An 8020-nucleotide genomic window follows, 5' to 3' on the forward strand; every position below is an offset into this window, starting at 1 on the left:
CCCCAAGAAAAATGAAAGATGTCACACTTTCTAGTCTTATAGATGCCCCAAGGCTCAAAGTGTGTGGCTTGGTTCACACCCTCTACTTAAGGTCAGTTAGGACTTCCTAAACTCACCGCCATCGAATCATAGCCCAGGTGGCATAGTGGTCACAAGGAACGTTGAACACCAAAGGTCAGCAGTTAGAGACCACCAGGCACTCCTTCAGAAAGATGGGGCTCTCTACTTCTGTAGAGTTACAGACTTGGGAACTTAAGGGCAGTTCCACTCGGTCATAGGGGTCACTGTGGGGTCACGACTCAATCCCACCTTAATCTTGCAACAGAGAACTTCCTCCGCAAGGGGATCATCGCTACAAGCATGGGGTAGAGAATGATAACTCAACACATGAGGAATAATGGGTACAGGGCCAAGACAACTAAGTACATCTCACTGACAAAATACATGTGACAAACATTTGTAGAAATTAGATCGTAGGAGCTGCCAGGCTGTGATGTTTGAGAGAAGGGGAGCAAGTAGATGAGCTCCACAGCCCCCCCTCTCTCCCTGGGTGATTTCCCACACGATGACCAGGGAAGGTAAGACCAAGCAGACCGCACCTAGACTAAAGTGTGGCAGGGATAACAGTTTGAGACTCCAAAAGACTGTTAGAATGCATGGTATGGTAGATTGGAGCAGAAAGGTGGGAGAGGCATTGATGAGGCCTGACTAAAGTCTTCAAGAGGATTCTGCATAGATCCTTGGCAGAGATATGAGTCACACAAATTAATGTTCTAAAGGTCTAGCAGAGATTTATTGTTAGCTGGCATAGTCGGTCTGATCCATACCAAACTATGTAAAATAGAACAACATGTGGCCTGATCCTGCACCATCCTTGTAATCATCGCTTTGTTTGAGATGATTGTTGGAGGCACCATGCTTGTCAATACATTACATTGAGGATTGTGGTTTGGTTCTCTGATCCTCTACACAGGCAAACATAGGTCCTTCTTTAGGTACCTGTCCTACCTGATAGCATGGTGAAGTATGTCAGGTAGTATTTCCATTACACTCCCAAGAAATTTGCTAGCTGGATTTCTTTCAAGGCTGATTGTTCATTCTTCTATTAGTCTATGGCATATTAAATATTATTTGACAATACTATAATTCAAATGCATCAATCTTGAGCTTTCACATGCAAATGAGATGATTGAAAAACAGGCTTAAGGCAGGTCCCCATTGGCCCTCAAAGTGACATTTATTTTTTTAACACTTAAAAGAGGTCTTTTGCAAGTTTGCCCAATATAATATTTGATTTGATTTCTTGACTGCTGTTTCCCTGGGCATTGATGACAGATTCAAGTAAAATAATAGCATTGGCAAATTCAATCTTTTCTACATTTATCATGAAGTTGCTTATTGTTCTAAATTATGGGTAACATTGAAAAGAATGTGTATTTCTGTACATTTAATTGTGCTCATGCAGAACTTGCACATATAATAAGAAGCAAACATTCAAACAGAATAAAAAGATCATATGTGGCTTACAATCAGAAAAGGTGTGTATCAGAGTTGTATCCTTTCACCACATTTACTCAATTAGAATGCTGAATAAATGATTTTAGAAGTTGGACTATATGCGGAAGAACGTGGCATCAGGGTTACAGGACAGGTAATTTTAATCCGTGATGTGTAAATAACACAATTTCCTGCTGAAAGTGAAGATGATTTTTAGCACTTATTGATGACAACCAGAGACTAAGTCTTCAGTATGCATTAGACCTCGACATAAAAGAAACAAAAATGATCACGACTCAAATGTAGCTCAGGGAATAATCAATTTGGCTCTTCTAGTCATAATCTTTGTAACTCTCATCAAATTATGCTTTTGGTTAGGGTGAGAGACCAAACCAACCAAACTGACTGCTATGTAATTGACGCTGACTCACAGCGACCCTCTAGGGCAGAGCAGACTGCCCAGTGAGTTTCCAAGACGGCAGCTCCCTATGGGAGTAGAAAGGCTCATGTTTCTCCGGAGGAACTGTTGGTAGTTTCAAACTGCTGACCTCATGGTTATCAGTTCAACGTGTAACCCCTCTGCCACCAGGGATCCTTGTGTAAGAGAAGATGAGGGGAAATATTGAGAGGATGATATGACTCAGCTGTGAAAGATCCATTGCTGAGTTCATTGAGATTGCAGTCCTCATGAGTGCACAATGAGCCATCTCAGAAATAAGAAGCAGGCCGGGTCACCACCAGCAAGAGAGAAGAGCCAGGAGCGGAGGCTGCCCTTTGTGTGCTCAGATCCCTGCCCAGAACTTCTTGTTTCAGGAAACAAGTCAGGTCCAAGGAGTGGCTGAGCAGCAGCAACATCAGAAACAAAATCCAGAATATGAAATACGGCGGTGGAAGTCGCAGCCCCCAGAGAAAGTAAAAGCTGGGTGTCTTCAGTAGGGAAACAGGCTTGTGTAGTCAGGTGCCTCTAGGCATTTAAGTGGTGACTCTAGATTTGCTGATCCATGAATTTAGAGTCGATTGCCTTCAGGTTCAGGTTTATGGTAATGTGACATGTCCTTTGGGCATTTGTTGGCAGCCCTAAGCTTTGTTACATTTCAGAAGCAGGACAGAAGCCAACAGCCTCCATGGAAAGCTACAGGGAGACATGCTCTCAGACATGACTGAGAAGAGGCGGTCCTGTCTGAATAATTGTATCCTGAACATGTGTAATCTGTTAACTTCCTTAGCAAACCCATAATTATAAGTATTGTGCGCTTTTACAGTGAATTATTAAACCCAGCTGGAAAGCAAAGTTTTGGGAGGGAGAGCTGGAGGGTGCAGGTGCATCTAATCTCACATTTACTGGCCTCAGTCTTGACCTGCTGCTGCTGATGGTGAGTTTCCTTTGCATTTATGTAACTAGAGGACATCCGACACCGCCCCCCCCCCCCCGCACACACACGCACAGCATTTCTTTTTACAAGGACCAATGTGCAACTTGAGGATAAAAAGCGGAAATGTTGAGCTTGTCAAGCAGAGCAGAGAGAAACTGCTATGGTTTTGAGGCTGAAACAGGGATACAAAAGGTTGTAAAATGAAATGTGATGATGGAAATGTAATCTCATGAAGGCGATCATTTTTGATTAGCCAGAAGAGAAACACATCAAATTAGGCCATGGTCAGTATTCGCAAGCAAAAGGTTTGCTTTTCTGAGACATTTTTTTACTAGGAGGGGATGAGAAATGACAGACCCAAATGAATGGCAATGAGAGATACAAGTTAAACCTGTAATTAAAACTATCCGAGAATGGGACCCTCAAGATTCAATGGGGAGTTTTGGAATGGATGCATATTTTTCAGGAAGATAGAAAAGAGACAAAACCAATAGGGTCTGTATAGAAGGCACTTTAAATTTCATGGACAAAATTTTACTTTTAGAAAGATGCATATACATACTTACCTGGCAGGGGAGACACCATGATCAGGAAGGTGGTTTTCCATGGGCGAGGCTCATCCATTGCCCTGCAGGTGTTCTGACCCCTGGGGTTTCCCCAAATGCGGCTCACTGGACTGCATAATTTGTGGTAGTGGCGGACAGTGTTTGCACTTTCCCCTGTTTTAAGAAAGAAAGATACATATAACAGTGTATTGTTTTTAACAAAATATATACCCTTAAAATTATTTGTAAATAAAATTGTGTAACAAATTATTTTTGACAGAAGGAATTGTATGGAATTTTCTTTTAAGAGTGATTATGCATGTTTTTAATCTGTTTGGAAATACTGCATTATTCTTGGTGATTTCTTTTAAATATATGCTTAAAATGCACATAAACTATAGATGAGGGCAGGAAGGTTCAGAGAATTTGCTTCTGAAAAGATGCTAATTTTCTACAGATTGTTAGAGTGGTATTATTTTACAAAGCCATCCTCTTTAATGCATTGCAAATTGTGTTGGATTTAAAAGATTGATTTATACAACTTTATAAATCGCACATTTTATTTACAAAGCAGAATAAATATTTTAGTGTCATTTATAAGTATTTTGCATCATTAGATTTTTCTGCCTTATATAGAAGCCCTGGTGACAAAGTTACTAAAGCACTCAATGCTAGCCAAAGGCCAGCTGTTGGAATGCACCAGTGCTGACCTAGAAAAATAAGGCGGTCAATTTCTTAAGAGATTTACTGATTTGGAAACACTAGGAGGCAGTTCTACTCATTCTGGGGGGGTTGTTATGAGTCAGAATTCGACTTCATTTTTTTGGGCTTGATTTTTGTTTGGTTTTATATGATTGTATTTTTTACTGTTCAATGATCTTTAATTTCTTCATAACTTTCAATGGATTGATTATGGCAAAGAAAAATCTTAGATTATTTTATATGATGCTGAAGGAAATGGGTAGGGTTGTTTGTCTTAGACTTTGGAATTAGACTATTTGAAATATTGTAGAAAAGATCTATTTTTGTTAAGATAGATGAGTAACAAGAGGCTTGACTGTCCCAAGAGGTATCAAAACCCACTGTTGAATAAACTTGGGGCTCTTCTCCCTAGAATGGAGTTGAGTCCCCCATCCCTCCTCACAACAAAATAAGAAAAGATCAAAATAGCCCCATAATGTCACTTAAATGATTTATGAAAGCCTAATAAATATGATTTATATGCTTTCAATTTTTCTGTGAGAGATTGAAATCTGCTACATGGTGTGTATTGAATTGAGACTTTCTGTGTTTGCTATCAAGTATATCTAAGTTTTGTTTTTAAGAGATGCTTCCTGGCTACATGATTACTAAATATAAGCATATACTTTCAAGGATACATTTGGAGATGAACAGATGAATTTTTTGTTAAATCACATTCATAAAGCAACCAAGAGCAGCTTACTTTGTAATATGGCCGACTGGAACTCTTTTTCTCTTCCAAGTGTTAATTTTCCTGATATGCCTTTCAAGATATTCAGCTTCTGTGATTTATTAGCCAGAAACTTATCCAAGAATGCCACGTATGATATTTATGAAATCTAGAGGCAATACTTATATTAGATACATGAATGATCCTATCACAATAATTGCTCATTACTAAACCAAACCAACCTGAGCATACTGCCACTCATTCAGTTCTAACCCGGAGGGACCCGACAGCACAGAGTAGACTGACAGTGTATGGTTTTCAAGGCTGTCGGTTTCAGGAGACAGGCTGCTATAGCTTTCTCCCATAGACAGGCTGCTGAGTTTCCATTCGAAAACAAGTGCTTTAACCCCGGCTTCAGGAGAGCACCACTGCTCATTATAATCCATGTTCTCTTTAAAAGTTCTATATCATCTCACTTTATTTTCTACTTTTCAAAGAATGACTTCAGAAAACTGATTACCAGCTGATCACAGGGTCTGGTCTAACATTTCTTTGTATAAGAGGAGACATTTATTTTAATATTATTTTCATAATCAAAAGACACACTTTTGCTAATTCAAAGATTATCTTAAAATATTTTGAATGAAGATTCAAAATTTTGTTTAAAAATTCTTATCTTTTCATTCTATTGTCCATGAACTTTTTGTAACTCCCTTGTATATGATTTAGGTTCTAATAAACATAAAATTTACCTTTTCTAGATCATACTCATTGTGCTTTTGATGGTAATAGTTTACTGTGTCACTGAATTTTATTTCATGTTATTTTTGGAGACCTTTATTACATTCATTCCTCTATCATTTCCTCATATTATGAAAGAGCTCCTTAGGTATTTTTATGAAATACAGTTTCATAGACAAATCAACATTGAGCAGTTTGACAACAATACTAATTTTACATTCACTTATTTGTCAGTTTTGTGACTGATTATCAGGAGTATCTACCATATTTACTCAAGTAAAAGTCAACTCTTATATCAGCTGAGGCACCTAATTTTACCACAAAAACTACATTTAAAAAAAAGTACTGAAAAACTCAGCTTATACATGAGTATATATGGTAAATGGTGGGACATCACAAAGAGTTAATATAAACTGTTATTTCCTGGATAATTTTTTAAAGTTTGTTATTTGGTACTGTAAAGGCATAATTAATTTATAACTATGTACCCTACAGAAACAAGAAATGCATAAATGTAGGACCATATGATAGCCATTTCCTTTGGAGGACTCCTAATTTATACATGCCTTTGATTCTTCCTCAAAAAGTTATTTTGTTACTGATATAAAGAGCAATTATTTGTATAGGTTATTGACAATATGCACCAATGCCTGTTTGTCAGTGTGCTGGACAGTGGCGGCTAGTGTGTTGCTGTGATACTAGAAGTTAAGCAACTGCTATTTTAAATACCAGCAGAGTCACACAGAGTGAACACATTTCAGCACAGCTTCCAGACTAAGAACAGACTAGAAAGAAAGACTAGACTGTCCACTTGAGAGAAATAACATTGAAAAATTGTCAGTTACTTAAAACCTCATGAATGTCTGAGACATTGCCAGAAGATGAGCCCCTGAGGTTAGAAGCCACTTAACATATGACTGAGCAAGAGCTGCCTTCTCGAAGCAAAGTTGCCCATAAAAACATAGATGGAGTAAAACCTTCAGGACCTTCACTTGCTAATGGGACAAAACTCAAAATGAGAAGAAATAGTTGCAAACATAAATTAATAATTGAAACTTGGACTATCCAAAATATGATTCTAGGAAAATTCAAATTCATTAAAAATGAAATAGGACATGTAAAAATTCTAGTCGCTAATAAGCTGAAGTGGACTGGTAGGGGCCATTTAGAAAGAGAAAATTTCATAGTGTACTATACTGGGAATGAGACAGTCTAGAGGAATGGCACTGACATTATAAGATCTGTTTTAAAGTACAATGCTCTCTGCAATAGGATAATGTCTACCAGCCTACAAAGAAATCCAATGAATCCCATTTTTATTAAAATGTATGCCCAACCACTAAAGCTATGTAGAAAAATTTGCCCACGTCTTTAGTCTGAAATTGGTCAAACAAACAGTCAAGATGCATTGATAACTATTTGTGACTGGAATTACAAAGTTGGAAACAAAGAGGAAGGAAAAATAGCTAAAAAAAAATATGGCTTTGGTGATAAAAAAGGAAGCTAGAAATCGTTTGGTAGAATTTTACACGACAAACTAGTTGGTTGCAAATGCTTTTTTCTAAGAGCACAAAATGTGGCTTCCCAAGATGGAATACAGAGAAATCAAATGGACTGCACCTGTGGGAAGAGATGATGGAGCAGACCATCAATTATTCATATGTAAGTTCAGGTAGAAGCTGAAGAAAATTTAAGCAAGTTCACTAGAGCTAAAATAAGAACGTGAGCCTATCACACATGAATTTTGAGAACATCTTAAGGACATATTTGATGCACTAAACACTAATAACAGAAGACCTGATAAGCTCTGGTAGGACATGAAAACACTATACAAGAAGAAAGTGAAAGGTCACAAAGGAGACAGGAGTGAAAGTAAAGATCAAGATGGATCTAGGAGGAGACCCTAAACCTTGCTCTTGATCATAAATTAGCTAAGGCAAATTGAAGAAATTATGAAGTCAAAGAGCTGAACAGAAGACTTCAAAAGGCAACATGAGAAGACATAGTAAAATACCATAATAAAATGTACAAAAATCTATCATTAAAAAACACAAATAAAGAACACCGCAGTATAAAATAACACAAGCATTGAACAATTCAGGAAGCATCCCAAGGAAATGAACAGAATACAGAGTCACTGTTCCTCCCCAAAGAGCTAGTCAACGTGCCAACATTTCAAGAGGTAGCCTATAAGCAAGAAACAATGGGACGGATGGAAGACAGTCAAGCTACGTTGAAAGCGTTAGTCAAAAACTGGGCTCTAGGCATTTATAGAATACCAATCAAAAATGTTTCAAAAGCGAAGGAAGCATGGGAAGTACTCACTTGGCTATGCCAGGATTTTTGGAAGACAGCTACTCGGCCAACTGACTGGAAGAGATCTCTATTTGTACACCTTACAAAGAAAGGTTGACCCAACAACATGCTAAATTATAGAACATTATCAATGATAT

At 37.9% G+C, this 8020-nt stretch overlaps 1 non-coding gene across 1 annotated transcript; it reads left to right on the forward strand.

Annotated features, from left to right (window-relative positions):
* Positions 1 to 3428: 3428 nt before the first annotated feature.
* LOC142426899 (U1 spliceosomal RNA) lies at positions 3429 to 3592 on the forward strand. The gene has a single exon (XR_012779781.1). It is a non-coding gene; the product is annotated as a U1 spliceosomal RNA (small nuclear RNA).
* Positions 3593 to 8020: the final 4428 nt, after the last annotated feature.

The sequence above is a fragment of the Tenrec ecaudatus genome, chromosome 14, assembly GCF_050624435.1.
Source record: "Tenrec ecaudatus isolate mTenEca1 chromosome 14, mTenEca1.hap1, whole genome shotgun sequence".
In the NCBI taxonomy this organism is placed as follows: domain Eukaryota; kingdom Metazoa; phylum Chordata; class Mammalia; order Afrosoricida; family Tenrecidae; genus Tenrec; species Tenrec ecaudatus.